This window comes from Zootoca vivipara, chromosome 7, assembly GCF_963506605.1.
Source record: "Zootoca vivipara chromosome 7, rZooViv1.1, whole genome shotgun sequence".
Taxonomy (NCBI): domain Eukaryota; kingdom Metazoa; phylum Chordata; class Lepidosauria; order Squamata; family Lacertidae; genus Zootoca; species Zootoca vivipara.
Window position 1 is genome coordinate 63,818,639 of NC_083282.1, and position 21,942 is coordinate 63,840,580.

The following is a 21,942-nucleotide window of genomic DNA, read 5'->3' on the forward strand; positions in this document are numbered from 1 at the left end:
CACACATTGTGTATACATTACGTGCACACTACACTTTGCACTGCGTACATGTTATAATGAGAGTGGGGAAGCGTTTCCAGCCTGAGGGCCGCATTCTCTCATGAGCAACGTTGCAGGGGCCACATGCCATCAGTGGATGGGTCAGGGATATGACTCTTTCCTCCATACAGTAGATTGCATTCTAGCCACGCAAAAGTCAGAGGTTTCTAAATGCCATCTTTCTATCTTCCCAAAGGGACGTGGGTGGTGCTGTGGGTCCCAGCTCCTGCCAACCTAGCAGTTCGAAAGCACGAAGTGCAAGTAGATCAGGGGTCCCCAAACTAAGGCCCGGGGGCCGGATGCGGCCCAATCACCTTCGAAATCCGGCCCGCGGACGGTCCGGGAATCAGCATGTTTTTACATGAGCAGAATGTGTCCTTTTATTTCAAATGCATCTCTGGGTTATTTGTGGGGCCTGCCTGGTGTTTCGGCCCCCTGCTGAAAAAGTTTGCTGACCCCTGCCTTAGATCCATGCTAAAATCTAACTATGCCATTGTCCCTCCTGCATTGTGATTGGTTAGCTACCAAATGTAGGGGTGGAATTCAGCAAAGAAATTAACTCTTCTATTCGTCCCCACATGTTAATGAGGAGCATGTATCTTATTAGAGGATTCTGCTTTGGTGTCAAGTACAGTAAGGACTGGCCAGGAAGTTTCAGAATTAGTGATGGGTTGAGTCCAATCTCCATCTTCAGGCATCTGCACCTAGTTGTGAGTAGTTCTAGTGTCAGGACCATAGCTGTCAAGTTCTCCCTTTTTAAAAGTGAAATTCCCTTATGCTGAATAGGCTTCCTCGTGAGAAAAGGGAAAACCTGACAGCTATGGTCAGGACCAAAGAGACTTCAGCTGTGTACACACCATACATTTAAAGCACATTCCCCCTGGCCCCGAGAATCCTGTGAACTGTAGTTTAACCCCTCACAGAGCTACAGTTCCCAGCAGCCTTAACAAACCACAGCTTCCAGGATTCCTATGGGGTGGGAGGATGCACTTTAACTGTCTTGAGTGTATACAGCCCTACTATGTTGTTCATGGGGTGGTATTGGCCAGGCACTTTTTCACAGCCCTTTCACAGAGCTGCTGTGAAAATTAAGAGGGCAGGGAAGGGCCATGCACACCCTTTTATATCTTGTTATGAGTTTGGGGAGCAAAGCTGTACACAGACACTCCACAACCCTTGGATCCAGTGAGTGTTAAAATCTAAGCCAGGCTAGCTCGCTGTTGAGGTGACCTCCTGGGTGATGGACCATTGAGGAGAAGAAAGGAAGTGGGTCTGTGTTAGGGTTGCCAGACTCAATAGAGGACAGGACTCCTGTGCCTTTAATTGCCCTGCTCTCTTTTGAGTCTGGAAACCTTAAAGAGAAACCAGCAGACCATTTGCTTGGAAATTAAACAAAGGGTCTGCTGGTTTCTCTTTAAGGTTTCCAGACTCAAAAGAGAGCAGGGCAATTAAAGGCACAGAAGTCCTGTCCTCTATTGAGTCTGGCAACCCTAGTCTGTGTGAGCATCAACCGGCTGGTAGTTAGAAAAAGAGAAAGGTGAGAATTGAGAGTTAAGTGATGTGAGCCAGAAGAAAAGGAGCAGAGAGAGTAAGAGGAACACTGGATTTCTGTTTCAATCCAAGGCTGCAGCGATGGGGGAAGGAAGACCCTCCTGTGGTGTTAATGCTGTGAACCCCTCCATCAGCTTGTATATTTGTGTAAATAAACCATATATCATAAAGACACCACAGTTTCTGCTGTCCCTCATTCCAAAAGGAAATACAAACCCTGGATGAGCTCTGGGAAGGAACCCCTGGAATCTCACACTGCACATAGATTGGGGTGGCGTGCAACAATATTTAAGGTCAAGTTGTATACAAATGTAATACATAGACAATAAATTAGAATAGTGTTCCCATACCTAGTGCTGTCCAGATGTTTCAGACTACAACTCTCATCAGTCCCAGACAACACGGCTCTGCTGGCTGGGGATGATGGGAACTGTAGTTCAAAACTTCTGGATAGCACCTGATTGGGGAAGGCTGGGTTTGAATGAGGATGGCTCATTGCTGCTCTGATTGCTGCTCATTCCCACAGAAAACAGGGTGGTGTTGGTGTTGCAGGGAAGGGTCCTGGGCTCACCACTCCTGTCACTGCCTTTCAATATCTTTCCTGTATTCTCTGCCCACACCATAATAGCAACATGGATTAAAATGCCAAGCATTGTCCTCCTTGGACTATAGAGTTGTGTTCTCCTCATATGTGCTCTAAAAATACCCAGGGAAACAGGTGCAAAGGCAGCTCTCTGGGACTCCTCCCCATCCCGAGGGGCCCCTAGTCTACCCGTTTTAGAGACAAAAGAGTGACCCCCCCCCCGGAAGGGACTGATGTTCTTCTTAACAAAGGCTGCTTCTAGCAATCAGTTATGGCCTCTTGATTGTTGATCAAAGCCTTGTTTCCCTCTGCATCTGGAACATTCACCTTGCTGGTTTGGAAGGCAGGGCACACAGCACATTAGCTGCATAATCCATATTTATCCTCATGAAATGCTGTGTTTTGATGTGCTCTCCCCCCATTTTTTTTAAATAGCTTTGATCCAAATTGAGAAAAAGAACAACCTAGAAGTTGGGGGACTAATCCAATCCTGAGTAATCTACTCTCCTCATTTCCTGCTCACTGACTGTTCTTATCAACCATGTCTTGCAGTGTCCTGTACTCAGCATGTCCAGAGTTTTTAGTATGTGCGTAGAAGGTATGTCTGCCTTGTACACTGGTCGGAGTACACTGGGAGTGCAATGTAAAGGTGTAACATGGGGAGTGAGGAACCTCAACACCAAAAGCCCTCCAGGTCTCTCTGTTTGGCTTCCTTAATTCTCTTGCACATATTTCCAGGCCATAACCTTTCCTGGACCTTCAGTGCCTTGAGCAGTAATCATGCCTCCTGCTTGTCTGGTTGGAAGATAAAGTAAAGGTAAAGGGACCCCTGACCATTAGGTCCAGTCGCGGACAACTTTGGGGTTGTGGCGCTCATCTCACGTTATTGGCCGAGGAAGCCGGCATACAGCTTCCAGGTCATGTGGCCAGCATGACAAAGCTGCTTCTGGCGAACCAGAGCAGCACACAGAAATGCCGTTTACCTTCCCGCCGGAGCGGTACCTATTTATCTACTTCAGGGGTCAGCAAACTTTTTCAGCAGGGGGCCGGTCCACTGTCCCTCAGACCTTGTGGGGGACCTGACTATATTTTGAAAAAAAATATGAACGAATTCCTATGCCCTACAAATAACCCAGAGATGCATTTTAAATAAAAGGACACATTCTACTCATGTAAAAACATGCTGATTCCCGGACCGTCCATGGGCCAGATTTAAAAGGCATTTGGGCTGCATCCGGCCCCCGGGCCTTAGTTTGGGGACCCTGATCTAAGCCACCAGCAGCTGTGAGTTCTTGTTTTCTGATCCTTCCCACCACTTCCCTCCAGGCTGTATATCTGATGGTAATAGGCAGCTTTTTCTAACAAGTACTGGACCCGATAATAAGGACTGAGCAACAGAAGTACGTCCAATAAAGTTCTAGGGGGCTTACTCCAGGTAAATGGGTTTACAATTGCAATCAAATATAGCTGTCCTTTGTTCCTGTTGACATAAGGAGGACTTCCATTATAACTCAGATGTTCCATTTATATAAAAATGTGACTGTTTATAGTTACCTTACGTAGATGCCTACTAGAATTGACCTTTTCTTTTACAAAAGAAAGTGGGCCTTGCATATATCTTTTTTATTCTGGGTTTTACAGCATTCATATTTAAATGCACACACACACACACACACACACACACACACAAATGTTGCACATTTTACAACAGGTCAGGGCAAGACAAAGGCAGTGCATATGGAGTGCATGGAAAACAGAGAAAGGATCTGCCTAGACAGATGAAAATTATGAAAATTAGCCCTGGCACTTTTGCCAAGACAGAGAATCCATTACATGAACCTCCCAGACTGTTACTCAGAACATAATACAATAAAGATCAGTTTTACAGGATAAATACAGCGCTCAGTTTGGATGATTTCGTGCAGAGAGATTTGGTAGAGTTAACAAATTTAATAGCGGAAGCCGTTTCTCTGAGAAATTTCATTAAAATGAGGGATGTGTCTGAATGCCAGTTGCTGGAAATCAAGAGCACCTTCTTCTTAAGAGCACCTTCTTGCAAATCCTCGCCACTGGGCAGGAAGGGAAATTTGGAAAGAGTGTTTCCTGTGGTTGGAACCAAGAGCCAAACCATGGTTTTTCATAATGCAAACAAAATGCGAGCTCACACACTTCCACTTCCACTCATGCCCTCCTTCATTGGTTCACCAGGGGTGAGCCAGAGCTTGTCATTACATCAGAACTGGCAAACCATGGGTTGTGTGTGTCCTCCTTCAAAGTGAGGCATCATTGGGTGAGATGCTGGAGAGCATCTTTGCAAAGGAACAAGGGGTGGAGGAAAAAAGGACAAGGGGATCAGGAGGACGGAGGAGGTCGATGTATGTGTGTGTGGGGGGGTGCCTTTGGGTGCTAAATTTCCTGTGCTGGCCTTCATGACCTGTATACTTTCAGTCAGTCTATTGCAAAAGGCATAGGAGGAGAGCCAGGGAAAAGGTGCCAAGACTGTGCTAAAGGAGTCAGCCAACAATCAGAAACCAAGCAAGGTTGTATTCTGAGACCCATTTCCCTGGGCGCCAGTGCGGTTTACAGTCATACCTCTAGTTACTTTCGCTGCGGGTTGCGTACATCATGGGTTACGAACGCGTCAAACCCAGAAGTGCCAGAACGGGTTACTTCCAGGTTCGACAATTTGCGCTTGCACAGACACACTGAATGACGTCAAGCGCATGCGCAGAAGCGCTGAATTGCGCAGCGAGCATGCACAGATTTGGCGCTTCAGGTTGAGTCCTGCTCTGGATGAGAATGGGGCTCCAGAACGGCTCCTGTTCGCATCCAGAGGTACCACTGTAGTGGTTAGGATAGGGAAGACCCAGGTTCAAATTCCCCACTCATCCTTGAACCTCATTGAGGTGACCTTGGGCCAGCCTAACCTGCTACACAGGATAAAATTGGGAGATGGGCTACCTTAAGCTCCTTTGAGGAAAGCTGACATATAAGTGATACAAATGAAGTAATAAACAAACAAACAAGCCCCATTTTAGTGAATGGGACTTACCACAGCCTAGGCCTGTGTAGGATTCTGCTGTGCAATGCTGACCCAAAGTAATAATGGTGGCTTCAATGAAAACACTTTGAAAAATCTGTTTTTGTGGTAAACATGTGTAGTGTGCACCCAATTCTCCTAGAACCCGGGTTGTTTTCAACTGGAACTCAACGGTACTCAGTTCCAGCACCTCTCAGGTGGACGCCATTGTCATTCTAAGAGAACAAAGGAGGTATTCATGGTGAGTTCCGACACCTCTTTTTCTAGAAAAATAGTACTGCCTAGAACCAATTTGTTCAAGTACAAACAAAGCATACAGCTTTGCAGCCGCCTTCAAAATGATAGTACATTAATAATAATGTTCCTCATTAACATGCCGGGACGAGTAGAAGAACTCGTTTCTTTGCTGAATTCCACCCCAATCTTTGCACAGGGGATATTAAGCTTCAATCGGTTCTGCTGAAACCTTTATAAGGCAAGGGCCTGAGTGACTCTCTGTGTTCGGCTTTTGGCCTGGTGTCAAGATTGTGGTGACGAAGCCTGCCGAGAGGTTGTCTTCAGTGCTTGGAGGAGCTGGCATCAGCAAAGATTAAATGGGCTGCCCTTGGTCAGTTGGGCCCCTCAGTCACTGGCAAGTGGGACAGGCAGTCAAACAAAGAGGCTTTGCTCATCTCATTGACATCTCATGTTCCAGAGCCAAGTTCACGCTTTTGTTGGGTGAGAGTGGGAAGGAGGGATGAATGACAGGAGAGTCTCGTGGATGAAACAAAGACCAAATCAGGTAAAAAGGGGCAGAGAAATTAGAACAGTGCTTTCCCAAACTTTTGAACTTCAGTATCCCTCTGAAAACTAGTTGCTGGGAATTACAGGTGGGCAGAGTACTGCTTCACTCATGTCCTGCTTTCGACCTTCCCACAGGTATCTGCTTGGCTACTGTGAGAACAGGGTGTTGGACTAAATGGGCCATTGGCCTGATTCCTCAGACTCCTCATCCGTTCTTAACTTCAAGGAGGCTTAAGAACCTCTCCTTCCCCGTCTCCTAAGCCCACCAAATGCCAAACTTGCTTTTCTGCTGCATGTAAAGACCTGCGGATTAAAATTAAGCGGGGAAATAAATGAGTGGTTGATTGCAAAACTCTTATTAAAAGCGGTTTTTCTCCTGCCCTTTTATGGAAGAGATTTAAAAAATAGACAACATTGAAATGAACAAAGCTTGGGGTGCCATCTTGGCAGGACTCCTGTGTCTTTAAAGGCTTGTCTGACAATTGTAAGACTTCAGCAAGTGCCCCCCCCCATATCACTACAGTCCCAAGCTGAGGAAAGCTATTACTATCACATGTTTATGCTTGTTATGCAGTTGCTTAAAGGTACCAGGCCCCTGCAGGAGGAGGCGGCAGGCAGGAGAAGAGACTTACGGTAACTCTTCTTTGCTCTATATGGACATGTTCCAGCTTTTCTCAACTGCTTGATCCAGATCTCATACATAAAGGTATGAGAACAGACGTTTGCTTTAAAAAATTCAGCCCTGTACTTCTCGGCAGGGTAGTTTCTGGGAGAGTAGCTAAGGTCACAAGTTTTTACGTCCCAAAGTTCAGGGGAGCAGGTGCATACCAAATAATGCAGTCCTCTGTATGTCTACTCAGAAGTAAGCCTTAGTGAGTACAATGGAATTTGCCCCCAGGTAAGTGTGTATGCCACTGCAGTCTAAATAAATTTGTATCCCACCCTTCTATAAATCTCCGGGTTCTTTCTCCTCTCCGATTTCATCCTCACAACAAAATTGCAAGGTGATGGAGACTGGCCCAGAGACTAAAATCCTCCCTCTGGGGGATCTTCCTGACTATTGCTATTTTGTGGGTGGGACTCAATTGCAAAGGGTTGCCGTTTTTCAAAAAGTAAAAACCAGGACACCCCGAAAGTTGTTGACTTGCCTAAGATCCAGGACAAAGCGCCACCTTTCATAAATCCCCCCCCCCCCGGATGTCAATTCCACCTTTGAAATCCTGGCAATGTCCAGGAAAATCCAGACGTATGGCAGCCCTACGATTGCATACCAGCACAATTAAAGTTAGTTTTGCCACTCTTGCACAAGAAATCCACTTTTTAAAGGGGGGGGGCTTTTTCCAGTAAGGAAAGAGATGGGGAAATGCAGTGGTAGACTCTTTTTATCAAAAGAGGAAACTCCCTGCTCCGTGGGAATATTCGTTCCTACAACTTGTTTGGCCTGCGTGGTGTTTGAATGCTCAGTTATGCTTGAACAAACGTTAATGCTAACTGAAGCATATCCGCTTGGGTGATAAGAACATTCTCTGATCAATGATTAACTTCTTCCCTATGTCTGCAGCCCTGACATGGGAATCATTTTTTCCCGCAAGCGTGATGTGGCAATGCTGTGTCATGGAAACTGATTTTAATTCCTGGAAGTCATTTACACTATCTTAATTCACATTCTCCTTCCACCTCCCCCCAAAAAAAAAACCCCATCAAAATACCACCTTGCCTAACAGGTTGGTTGATGCATAGACTATAATGATACCCTCTTTTTCACAGCACAAACTTGTCATGGTCCGGTCGGCGGGCGGTTGAAGCCCTGACTGGGGATGTCAGGACCAGAGGCAAGATGGTGATGTAGAAGCAGGAACAGGTGCAGGGTTGAGGTTCCAGCAGCAGACAGTTGCAGGGTCAAGGAGCAAGGCAGAGGCAAAGGTCTGGGAGTCAAGGAGCAAGGCGTCGGCAAGGCAAAGGTCCAAGGGTCGAGGAGCAAGGCGTCAGCAGGGCGAAGTCCAAGGGTCGAGGATCAAGGCAAGGGTCCAAGGAGCAAGGCGTCGGCAAGGCAAGGGTCCAAGGAGCAAGAGGCCAGAGGCAACCAGGCAGGGATAGCGTTGCTGTGGCAAAGAGCTGAAGGGAAATGCTGAGATTTTATCCCTCCCAGCTGCTGCCACCAGGTGCAGTGAGGTATCAAGTGGCCTCACCTGAGTGACTACTCCTTGCCTCTCCAGCACAAGCTGAGGCCTCACCTGAGTGGCCACTCCTTGCTTCTCCAGCACAAGCTGAGGCAGGCCCCAGTCCTGCAAAGCACTACAGGCCCCAGAGCCTGACTCCTGCCCATACTCCTGACGAAACTGGTGTATGTTTACTTAGAAGTAAATCTCATTGTTTTGAATTTCACTGATCATCACTGCTCCCTCTCCTTTTATTATCTCTGCTTTCTCCTTCTTTTCCACTTTCTCCCATCTCGTAGTTTTCTCAGTTCTGATCCTGCTCCTAACCTTGTAAGTATGGGAATCCTATTGTCAGAATCCTTGGTACATGCACTACATAGCTGCCAAGTTTTCGCTTTTCTCGCGAGGAAGCCTATTCAGCATAAGGGAAAATCCCTGTAAAAAGGGGATAACTTGGCAGCTATGATGCACTATTGCTTTGTGATGTCTAATGAAACGGCTTTCATAACCACCTCTGCTTGTCAGTAGGCAAAACTGTGATCCTTCAGTGCACTTTTCAGTTACAGTAATTGGTGCTGCATTATCTGATTTTAAACTATGCCAGGTTTCCTTTGGATCTTCCAGATTTATTTATTTGTTGCAAAAACTGCTCTTGGTCAACCACGGAGGTGTCTCAGATTTTCCCTAGCATAATGAAATGGGTGCTAAATATGAGGCTAAAAAAACTCCAAGGAGAAATACAGCACACAGAGAGAGAACAGTGTTTTATAACACTGCTAAAAACCTTGGAATGCATGGGATTTTAGGGCATTAAATACCTCGCGATCCTAAACATGTTACAAAAAGATAATGCACTGGAGTGGAAAACCACCACAAATGTTATCAGAATAGTCCCATCACTGATGCTTCTGGTTTTCCAGACTACAAGAGCATGTAATCTTGTTGGCATCCATCTATCTCAGGAGACAATGGAAGAATGCACCTTCGGGGGTAAAGTCAAACTGTTGGAGACTTACAGCACCTGCTGTGGCTGTGGAGACCAATACAGGAGAGACATGTTTTGTTGCAGCTGGGGCAGATGAACGTGTCTGGTTGTGCTAATGCAGATGTACCATGGCATTTCGTTTTTCTGCACTCCTCTCAGCAGCCATTCCTTCTCTGATCACTGCTATGGATGCACAACCTGTCTTTCTCTAGGGCTAGGCACTGTGGTCATCTGCAAGTGATTCCCTCATGGGAGGACTGATGCATAGCTGCCAAGTTGTCCCTTTTTTAAAGGGATTTTCCCTTATGCTGAATAGGCTTCCTCGCGAGAAAAGGGAAAACTTGGCAGCTATGGACTGATGATGCCAGCCTTCCCGTCATGCTTGCAAATGTCTTTGTCTGCCTGAATCCAGCTCCATGCAGAGGACATCCTTGGAGATCTTGCCTTTACGCTCTGTTTACAGTTGATAAAGGATATTTCTTCCTTTTGTTTAATCAGCAATTTTGTTTTAAAAGGTTTGTGCACTTATTATGTATATTTGACAAATATTTAAATAAATAAAAATGTAAGCAGGAAGGGGGGGGGGGAGGGGGACCTGCTTCAATTCACCGGTGAACAAAATTCAGCTATTGTATTTTTCCAAACTTGTTTAGCAGAAAATAAAATCCACCGTGTGACAGGTGAAAAAAAATCAGACATGTATAAAATTCTCCCTTTGCATGCATCTTATCAAGGGTTATACTTTTTCAGGTCATCAGTTTCACACATGTTCATTCTAACTCCATCCCATCTTGTTTCTGCATCGCCTTGATTTATTTTTAAACCGCATAAATATTTGCATTATTTTTGTACACACTTATCCAAATTTTGTGTGCATCATGTCCTAAAATATTCATTCGAGGTCATTTTAACTGCAGCTTTATATGGCCTTTTGGTACTTTTTTGTCTGGCGACAGCACTGCAAAATTCAGAGAAAAACTGAAGGTTTTGTCTAGGAATTGCAAATCAGGATGGTTCATTTAAGCATGTGGATTGAATGAAATCCTTGAACATCCCTAGGCTACACAGGCCAGTCTTAAGAGATATGTCTTTAAAAAGCAATGTCCCAAACCAGTCCCGTGCCCCGTCAAATGTGTGTGCCCTCTCTGTTTGCAGCCCTCTTTGAACAAAGGAATCATTCAGTCATCCCTCCCAGTTGACCTTTAAAGAGGTAATAGCTACCAAAGCGAATACTGTGTGGGACATCTTTAGAAACAACAGCTGAGCTTTTGTTGCCTTTAAAGATAGCTTTCTGGAGATAATTCCTCAAATATGTCTGTCCCCCTCAACCCTTGGTTGCCCCCCACCGCTATTTTACATTGCCAGCTCCAAAATGTCAAGAGAGACTGGAATGCAGCCCAGACTACAACAGCTGCTGCCAGAAAAGTCTATTGTCTTGCAGCAGAAGAGATATTTCCTAGGGATGCTTCTAAAACAAAAGGAGGGTATTGCCAGGTTTTTAGCTGGAGCAAATGTCTCGTTACCTGTCTACACACAGAAACTGAGATATTGGTTTATGTATGTGAACGATGCCCCATGGGGAGCTGACTTCGGAAACCAAGCTGGTTGGCAGACCAACTCTGCTTTACAAAGATGTCTGCAAACATGGCACAAAGGCTGGCGACATCAACCCCGCCCTGTGGGAATCCCTTGCAGATGACCGCAGTGCCTGGAGACAGACAGTCAGGTCGTGCATCCACAGCAGTGATCAGAGGAGGATTTACCACTGGGAGGAGCACAGAGGGAAGAAATGCCAGGGTGCACCTGTAGCAGCACAACCAGACATCTTCATCAGCTGCAACCAAACATACCTCTCTCGTATCACAGCCACAGCAGGCGCTGTAACTCTCTGATGGTTTAACTCCACCCCCAAAGGCACACTCCTCAAATTTCAAATCTCTCAAATTTCAGTCACACCCTGTGTGACGCCAAAATTCAGCACTCCTGACACCTCTCACCTTCCATTCTATATCATAGTTGCATTGCCCCCTCTGGCACCCCCAAGACTCTGTGCCCAGTGTGACTGAACTGGTTGCGCTTCCCTAAATCTTCCTCTGGTGCCATCTCTCAGGGAACTTAGGCATCCGTACTTTGGCTCAGATCGGTGGAGGCTGAAATCCCTTGGGATTGTTAGGGCAGAAGGCAAGGAGGCTGATAGCAGTGCCCAAGTGCGCCACCTTGCCCCCGCAATTAAGGGCATGCTGATGTCATGCACACACATCACGCAATGTGCTGACATGTTGTTCAGACACCATAGGGCATGCTCGAGTGACGCAGGCATGCCACGCGAGCTGCGCAATTAAGGTGCGCATGTCATGTAGTGTGCGCTCATGGCCGGTGTGGATTTTTGAGGAGGCCTGGCTCCCTCCTCGAAAATTTGGTGGATCCTTGGCTCCCCAGACCTCCCCCCCCCCAGATGCTGCCTATGGTAGTGCCAATGGCAGACAGAGTCAGGAGTCAGTAATAGACAGAGCCAACTAATTCCAGTTCTGCCCTATCCTCCTCCCTGGTGAATTCTAAAAAGGTGACCCTGGGACCTCTCACCTCAAGGTCGGGGGAATATACCTTTATACCTTCCCCTTCCCACTCCTCCTCATAAACAGGATGCAAGCTAAGGTTATCATTCTAAACATCAAAGAGATGGAGAGAAGTTTGCATAAAGATAAAGGTATAGGAATAGTCCGGGAAGCTGGGGCTTCATCACTCTTATCTGCCTTAACCCATGCAAACCCTTCTCAGCAAGGTGAGTTTCATGCAAAATTCCAACACTGTCAACCCCCAGCAACTCCAGGTAGGACTGGGAAAGACTCACCTGTCTGTAACCCTGGAGACTTGCTGCCTGTCAGTGTATGGTCAGTACTGAGTTCAGAAGACCAATGATCTTACCAGGTATAAGTCAGATTCCTGTGTTTCTTATTCCATCCTCCTTTCCCCCTAGGTTTATCCCAGATCTTGCCTTCCCAGATCTCAGCCCAGGTGTCACCCTCATAAAAATGCAAGGGTTTTTACCCCCACCTCTGATTAGTGGAAATGTAGGAGTCAGTGTCCCAGGCATTTGTCTACTTGGCATTTTTTAATCAGTGGCCCCAGCAAGGCCACAGCCTATTTGCTAAGCTCCTAACAATATGAAAGCAGTAAAACCAAGATCCCAACACAGGACTTATGCATAACGAAGAGAAGTCACTAGGGTCCTCTAGAGGGCAGTGCAGAGCAGCTGATGGAGCATCTGGACTGTGAGCCAATTGGGATGCTGCCCAGGGAATGTCCCTCTTTGTGTGTGGGGGGGGGGGTACATAGTGTTCTGATCCAAGAGGAACAGAGACAGCTGCAGTGTTCTTGACCAGAAGCCAAGGAAAGTAAACAGGCTTTGTTTTCTTATATCGCAGTTCTAGCCAGCTTCATCCATGCCCACAAGGGATAGGTCTGGGAGCTTAACTACCTTGCAAAATCTATAGAAGACCCTCTGCCCTCTGGATTGAATCAGCATGCTGATTTCAGGATAGTTTGTTTTCCTTGCAGTTGTGTAGAATGGAGCCATGGGGAATACCGGCAGCCGTGCAGGTCAGCTTCTCTGGGAAAGTGCAATTAACCCACGCACAATCAAGCATAGGTGACACTAGGGGACAACACTGCTTTTCTCCATGAAAACCCACAATTTACCACTGAGTCAGGCCAAATGGCATTGCGTTTTTGGTGGATTGCTGTTTGTTCCGATTCAGCAGCATAGAGCGTGTTTTCCAGCTGAAAGCTGCAGGGCAAACAGAAAACAGCTCACACCTGTGCCTAGAAAGCATGGGGGAAGCAGAAAAACCACTTTGGAGTTGTTCTTTCTAGGCACAGGACAAGCAGATGTGTGCACAATCCCCTCCCCCCACATACACACACATATCAATGTTGCTGTTGTTATTTGTACCCATCTGACTGGGTTGCAACACACACCAGGACAGCACACATGGTTCTCCTCTTCTCTTTTGTGATCACAACATCCCTGTGAGGTAGGTTAGGCTCAGAATTTTATTTTATTCATAAGATTTATAGCCCTCCTTTCATCAGACAGTAACTGATCCAAAGTCACCAAGCAAGCTTCATGGATGGGTGGAGATTTAAACTTGGCTGTCCCCTAGCCACTGCACCACAGGGGATGTCATAATCAGCCATTCAGGTAAATGATACCAGTGTTCTAGTTTAGTATAACTGGAGGATTTAGCTATTTACTATTTTACAACTGGGTAAAAAAAAAATACAGAGGCATGCCTAATCATGAGGCTGAGGATCTCCATAAGGTGGCATATTTGGTCCATGATATAGGGGCAGCAACATTTTGAAAACACACACACACACACACACACACACACACACACACACACACCAGTCCCACTCTTTCCTGCTTCAAGCATTGCTTAGGAACGGGAGAAAAGAAGGCATCTGAGTGGCTAACAGGCACATTCAGTTTGCACAAGTTTGTTAAAGAAGCTGCTCTTGGAAGGCTGAGGAGCAGAACCCTTCTTCCACAGTAATGCCAGAAATAGAGAATAATAATAATAATAATTTTATTATTTATATGCTGCCCATCTGACCACGTTGCCCCAGCCACACTGGGAGGCTGATAAGGGTAACTGAGGACAGGGAAGTGATGCTGCTTTTTCACCAGTGGCATGAAAATGGCTAAGGGTAGCCCTGCACATGGGCCGTGCTCAGAAGATTAGCTGTTTGGGGCTCTGATCCCAAATACAGTTGGAGACGCTCACCCCCACTGCTTTTCGTCACAGAACTTAATTTCCAGATCAGTATGCTTAGGATTACTGCTTAGTGATATTTTTGCATGTATGTTCGGTGGAGGATTCATTAGTGCTGAATCTAGTCTGATGACAGCTTAGGTATTAATAAGATCATGCCTATACATGAGCTGCTTCTCTGCATAAGGAATGCCACCATTTTATCTGCATCCAACCTCCACCCCAATCCGCACAGCCTTCTGTTCGCTTTAAAAGCTATGGATAGTAGAAGCAAAAGGCAGGATCATTTCTTGGCTTTGCCTCACCCCATCCTAGTTCACTGACCTTAGTGGCCAACTCCCTTGACTCAGGCAAATCACTGTCAAAGTCCAAGGGTGCAGTCATCTTGCTGATGGTCAAAGTCTGCCAGGGTCCGGACAGGATCTAGATGCGGGGGGACTGTCCAGAAATCCAATATCCCTCACCTTACGCTGTATGAAAGGAAAGTGAGGGATAAATGTAATAAGTCGTAACCAGTCATTAGTCATTTCTGCAAAAGCAGCCGTAACAATCACTTCTTAATGTTACTTATGAGTACTTGTGCATTTGATAAAGTACATTAGGCTCTTAACTGGGTAGGTGGGATAGACTATACTAGCTGCTGGGATCCCTACAAGCCGGCCTTTCCCCCATCACCTCTATTAAGGCTGCAAACCTATGCGCACTTACCTGGGAGAAAGCCCCACTGAATTCAGTGGGACTTACTTGCAGGTAAACATGTGTTGTATTGCACACTAGGAGCATAGAAAGCTTCCTTATACCGAGTTAGAGCATTGGTCCATCTAGCTCAGCCTTGTCTGCACTGACTGGCAGCTGTTCTCCAGGGTTTCAGGCAAGGATCTCTCCCAGCTCTCCCTGGAGATGCTGGGGAATGAACCTGGGACCTTCTGCATGCAAAGCAGCTGCTCTCCTGCTAAACTACGGCTCTTCCCTGAATGATCAAAGGCTTCCAACCTCTCTCAGTTGCTAGAATGGAGTGGAGATGGGGAACAAAGCAATCACCTCTTGCTGGAAGAATGTTTTTAGTCATCATTTAGAATGGAACCTGTGCAAACCTGCCAGGACCAGGAGTATTTAGGCTCCAAATATAGCTGTAAAACACACAGGTGTACAGCACAGAAGCTGAGTGCAAAGCTGCAAATGCATGCTACTGAAACAGACAGGAAGCGGAAGAAAGGGCTTGCTAAAGACCAGGGATAGTGATGGCTTACAAAAGAGGGAACATAAGAGACGGTGCCAAGGCCGGCTCGCTGATAAAGCAAGGTGAGGCAACTGCCTCAGGCAGCAGAATTCACAGGGACAGCAGATCCAGCTGCAAATCTTTATTCCCCTCTTGTTCCTCATGTAGATCTTCACTCAGCCCTTCTTCCCTGTCGGGGGAAGGCGGCAGCATTTTGTGGTTCACCTCAGGTACCAAAATGTCTTGGGCTGGAGAGGACCAGAAATGCTTTGTGGAAGACAGTGCTAACCTGACTTTGTTGGTATATGATTGAATCCCACTCCAAAATAGTGAAAGGGTCCTTAGTCATAGCAGTATATGCTATGAGGTTACCGTATATGTCTTTTACGAGGTCAAGGCAATGGTCCATTTAGCTTAGCATCGCCTATACTGACTGGCAGTGGCTCTTCAGGGTTTCAAAGGTGAGTCCTCTGAAATTCTACTGGAGATGCTGGGACCACCTGTGCTTACCACTGAATGACTGTATCTTCCTTGCAACTGCACATGCTCGCCTTCATGTTTCCCACCCTCTATTGCAACCCAAGTTGTCCAGACATAGATCTGAGCACCTGCCTTTTTTTTGCTGATGTGATTCTGTAAATTTCCATTTCCATTGATGGTGCTGTGATACCAATACTAGTAGCAGTGGCTGCACAATTGCAATATATCCTTTTGCTCAAAAGCCAAAAGGTAATTGCAAGACAGGCTACCATACTAGGCAATTTCCTGAATGCCTGTGGTTGCTGAAAATAAAAAGCAGGCAAACTGATATTAATATGGTTGGAGAAATGTATTCCCACCATATCCAATCAATACAGAACTGTACATTCTGAGAAAACAGGATCTTAATCAAAATCATTAACTAATAATGTCTATTGAGCAAATCTTGTAGTGTTCAAATGGACCACAAGAGGTCACCATTGGCATTCATCCCAGACATTTGGGATCATGTTGACAAGATGAAAAAGAACATCCGGGCTGTATTGCTATGGACAAACAAGATAACCTAAAAAAGCTACCGATGAAAGAGAAATGGCAGATGAAATTAATGGACTACGCAGAATTGGATGGACAAGATGACAGGGAGAATTCGAAACCAGCGGGACCAGAAATTCTTGAAAGACTGGAGCAAATATGCAAGTTCTTTGAAAGACAATTGTAATCAACTGACCATGCTTGTAGGATTACAGGAAGTTATGTAAGGAGAACTCTATGAAATATTACAGAAAAGATTGATAAGAATGAATTTTAAGTTATAGATTATTAAAAGTAATAGTTAAGATAAAGAAATGCAAGATTAAGAGATGAGGCTTGAAAATCATTAGACATGGATGGTGGAAGTCTCAGGCTTATAGCCAAAATGTTGTATAGGATGAGAAGAGATGTTATGTTCTGTTTGGAAAATATATGTAAAAACTAATTAAAATATTTTTTTTAAAAAAGATAACCTAAAAAAGGAAGTTGCCATCATTTTCTAGCAACATTATGAGGCATGCAAAAGACAACACTTTCCGCTAACATCTCACTGTCGGTGGGAGACAACCATATTGTACACCTGTGAATGGTTAATAAATAGCTTCCCTGTGGCATTTCTACTTAGAACTCCTGTTGAGTTTAATGGGACTTACTCTTGGGTAGCTTAAACTCTTGTGCGGTTCCTAGCAGGATTTGCCCAAGACAATTTCTCAATAATTTCATCTTTGAACTTCAAATGCCATGAAATGCTGTGTTGTCTGTATTTACTCTATGGTATCTTGCTGTTGCAGTGAGAAAGCAAAGCAAATTTCCTATGTTTGCAGAGTTGGTAATCATTTATTCATTTTAACAACAACAACAACACTTGTTTTAACTGCATTTTAGGAATTTAGAAGTGCGTCAACTACTCGATAAAAAGCAGACCTCCAAGGAGTCGGTCAGAAACATAAACTGAACAGAGGATTTGTTGTTATTCAATCATTCGTTAAATTTATATCCCACCCTTCCTCTCAAGGGAAACCTGAGCAGTGCTGCTGATGGATGGATATAGAGTGTTTTAATCAGTGGCACGGTAACACCAAAAAAATAGAAAAATAAGTTTATTTAGAGAATCATTTCCTTGCAATTTGCAAAAAAAAATGAAAAGAAAACTCCTGTGTTAAAATCTAGCAATGAAGCAAACTTCCACCCTAAATGTTAAAGTCCAAAAGTTCATACTTAGGTAAATAGTTGGTTCTAGTTGTGAAATTTCCATTTTTCAAAGCTTTGGAGTCAGCTGCACATGCTGTTCAGAACAAAAGTGCATAAGAAGGAATTTGAGCCCATGAGAGGAGAACTCCAGCGTTTCTGAAACTGATGCCATTTTCCTTGCTCCAGCAAGTTCCAAAAACCAAAAAGAAAATTGGTTTTTCTAGCCAAGAGTCTCTGATTCCTTTCCAAAAAAAACCCCTTGTGCCAAACACCTGGACTTTTCATGACTCCTTTGCCTTTATGTCTGATCCAGAGCATGGGTGGATGTTTGGGTAACCTTCTTCTCTTGCTTCCACAACTAGCTCTGTGTGCCAGCAAACAAATCTATGCACTTGTTTCATTTTAACCACTGCATACCGGAAATAAAAATTAAATACAGGCAACATGAACATGAATTTGACCAAACTGCGGGAGGCAGTGCAAGACAGGAGTGCCTGGCGTGCTATGGTCCATGGGGTCACGAAGAGTCGGACACGACTAAACGACTAAACAACAACAACAACAGGCAAAATACAATCAGAAACAAACACTTGACAAATGCTTGGGGGAAAAATCCATTCCCAGCCAGCTTGACCTCTTGACTGCGAAAAGTCATCCCAAGGGGGAAAGGAAAAGTCTCAGGAGGACTGGATTTCGATTTGCATGATTGCATAACCTCACAGAAGCTGCTCTTTGAACAGCTTGCTATGTGTATCTGAGCAGTGCATTGGCACTGATGTATACAAATGCACCATGACTGTTTACTGAAAATGAGGAGTGTGAGAGAGCCTTAGCACATGGCCTGTGCTGTCAAAGTAGCGGGGGGGGGGGAGCACGTCATATGGATTTTCCTTTGAGGATAAGCAGTTGTCCTGCTAGTCTGTGGTTTGGTATATTGCCAAAAACACATGAAATGTAATAACACTGACTTTGTGATAACATACATTTTGCTAGTTAGTGTGTTGGGACAGTAATCAATGCTCTTCAGCATGATGGGCCAACAGCCTTCTATGGCTTTGATACATTAGGTGACACTTTAACTCTGCAGCTTTCAATCATTAAAATTGCTGTTTTTGTTGGACCACATGCAAAATATGCTCCCAAATGAATCATTATGCTGGGCTGTTAAATGTTTTCATAAAGCCTGTAAGATTTATAAGGGATGGTTATTGCAGTTCAGCCGACTCCTTGATGGCGGTTGTTCCAAAGATGACAATCCAGGTATTATGAGCCCTTTCAGAAGAAAACCAAGCTTTCGTCTCATCCCTTGCGGATTAGCTGCTTCCTCTGTTCTGTGTTATGATAACACAGAAAGATTTAAGGAGTGGAACACCTTGCCAATTGTTGGTGAATCCTCCTCTCCCTTTCTTTGGCATTCCCAGAATCACATTATGTCCTTTGTTGTGGCAGCTTTTTTTATAGGTCCCAAATGCTATTAAAGAGAATATGTCTTTGGTTAATTTATTGATGGTTTCATAACCACAGGCAAGTTTTAACATTTCCCTGCTGGTTTTGTTCCTTGACATTTGCTTGCTTACATTTACAGGAGATGTTCACCTTCTGTAAGCCCCCAAGGCTGAGAGCAAGGAGGAGATTCTTGGAACTTGGGGTCACCCCTAGAAGTTGATTGGCAGTCCTTTTCCAGGCAGTGCAAAAAAGAAGACTGTCTTCACACGGTAACATTTGTGGGGATGTGGTACTGTACAAAGAAATGTGGTGGTGGTGATCACCAATTCAGATTTTTAGGCTTATTCAGGCTTATGGAAAGTTGCTCAGGCTTATGGAAAGGCCATGATAGTTTTATGAACCACACTTTTGGAGAAAATGGACCCTGGAGTTCTGGATGGTAAAGACAGACAGTCTGGGTGTTGGAAAAATAGGAAACTGCCTTATACTGAGTCAGACCATTGGCCCATCTAACTCAGTCTTGTCTACCCTGGCTGGCAGCAGGGGTTTAGACAAGGAGCATTCTCAGCCGGAGGTTGAACACGGGGGGGGGGGGGGGACGGGGACCTGTAACTACAACTGAATGCTTTCTCACCCCATACTTTATAATAGAAACACTGCATGGTGATTACTGTTTTCTTGTCTAATTGTTCCTTGCACTTTTTAAATGATTGTTTTGATTACATTGTTGTTAGCTGCCTTGAATGCTTCCTCATTACCCAAAATTTAAGCAAACCATAGTTCCTGATTTTCAGATGTCACAGGGAACTGTAATTGATTTTAAACTGGCTTCTCATCTCCTCTCCTCACTGTTGAATGAAAGGGTAAGATGGGAGTCCGAAGCTTGCCATGACTTGTTCTCATGGTGGAAAGCCTCAGTTTTCCACTCCATTTGAATGAGTAAAACTTTTCAGCTATGTAAAAATGAACCATGTGTTGGATTTTAAGTGAAAGTGTGTAACTCAGCTCCGATATGCCTCCCCTCAAGTGTTGCCTTAGCCAAACACTACTTTTTCCACCTGGTCAGATCGTTGCTGTGCCCCTTTGGCAGATCTTACACAATCTCTGCCTGGTCAATTTAGGTGCTTGGTGCAACAGTTTTAAAGGTCAATATGAGAAGGATTTAACCTTCACAATACAAAAGCACAATGACTCAGAAGTTTGTTTGTTTTTTTCCTGGCAAAACAGAACAGTCTTTATCTCCTGAACAATTTGCCATTCCAACAAGTATGGCTCCTTACGGCTGCAAGAGTTTCCTGCTTTCTGGTTGCATACAGCCCAATGTTGCACAGTCCTCCTCCTGCACCATGGGTGCCCATTCCTCCTGCAGGAAGCTGACCCCAGCTAAAACCTCACCCCTGGAGTGCCTCCAATGCAGATATTCTTCTGTTCTGTGTTTCCATGTGGCCCTTGTATAGCTTGCATGCAATGAGAACACCATCTCCTTCCAAGAGAAGAGAGGGTGTGGTCAGTTTTTGCTTCTGAAAGAGTGTTTAGTACAAAACTCAGGGCCTGGCAGCAAGGGACTTGGTGCATCTGTCTGTGTGGGTGAGATTTACAGACTAACAGCTGAGTCAGGCACTGATTCCTCCAGGAAGGGGAAAGCAGAAGGGGGAGTGTGTATTTAGATGTGTGCATGTGAATGTTGTGGAGAGGGGGGGGGAATTCCTTCAGGAAGGCAAAAGTTTATCCTTGTTTTCCTTGGGCAGAATCCCAGAAGTCCTACAGCAAGCACAGCAGAATGATAAATACCACTTGTATAGCTTTTATTTCTTCATATCCAGGACAAAGGCAGTTGTTTTCATTCAACTAAGTGTGTTATGCACTCAAACCCACTTCAGTACATTGCAAGGAAGCATCTCATGGTTCCTGAAAGACTTAACACATTTCAACTCTGGTGAGTTAGAAGCTGCTTCTTTAAATGCATCTGATCATGCAGACTCCTCACCATAAAAGTACTGCATTATGACACAGTAAAAAAACCACAAATAATTGAAGTGCATGTGATGGAAGGTGGGACAATTGAGGGACCATTGAGAGCTGGGTTTCGTAAATTGACAAACAAATAAAGGAAATATATGGTAGAAGCTGTCTCATATGGATAGCCTTTATGCCACCGATATATTGAAGTGCAGGAGAGTATGCAGTCTTTAAAATTACACAATATTCATCATCCTTGGGGGAGGTTTCCTTTCTGATGATATTTCACATCAATGCAGCTAGTGCAAAATGTGGTGGCTAGGATGTTTGTGGGGTTACAGGCTTATTTTAACTCAACCACATTTCCCTATAAGCTACTTCTGGACAGGTGGCTACTGGGGTCTTATCATTCTTTTGTCTTTTTTGCCGAGTTCATCTCTTGCTTAAGTTCCTACAAATCACTCTGGCAACTTTATGGAAAGGTGACACCACACTAGCTAGCACTATCATCTTTGAGCACCTGCATCCCTTCTTTAAGTCCTTCCATGCTCTTTAGCCTCAGTTTAGGAAATAGGGAACATATGGCTCTCCAGGCATTCAACAACTATAATTCCCATCTATATTTTCCCCATCATCCCTAAGCATTGGCCATGCTGGCTTGGAATTGGTAGGAGTTTCTCAACAGAGGAAGGCCAGCAGAACACTCACTCTCTTTTCACACACAAATGTCAGATCTGGGGAATGCTGGGGAGCTTCAGATGTTGTTGGACTACAACTCCCATTATCCCTGACCATTGGTCCATGAATCCAGTAGCATCTGAAAGGTCACATGTCCCCCATCCCTGTGAAAGTTTGGGCCCGGTTCTGTGAACCTGGGGTAACTCAGAAACTTGTGATTCATCAATAAGAACAGAAATGATTGTTAGCCATCCCAGAAAGATAGCTTCCAATCTTCCCCTGCATTGCACAGCCCCAGGAAACTATTTGGTATGTTCCTGGGCACAGAGGACAACAATGAAACCTACTAGGCTTGGCCAGTGATCCATACAGATTATGTATCCCAGAATACAACTTCCCAAAAATTATTGCAAATAGATAAGAGGTTCTGAGGCAGATATGCAGAAATTTATTGGCAATTTGGAAAGCATTCGCTGCAAGTAGAAATATTTAAAACCACTGCTTTAGACCATTTTCTAAA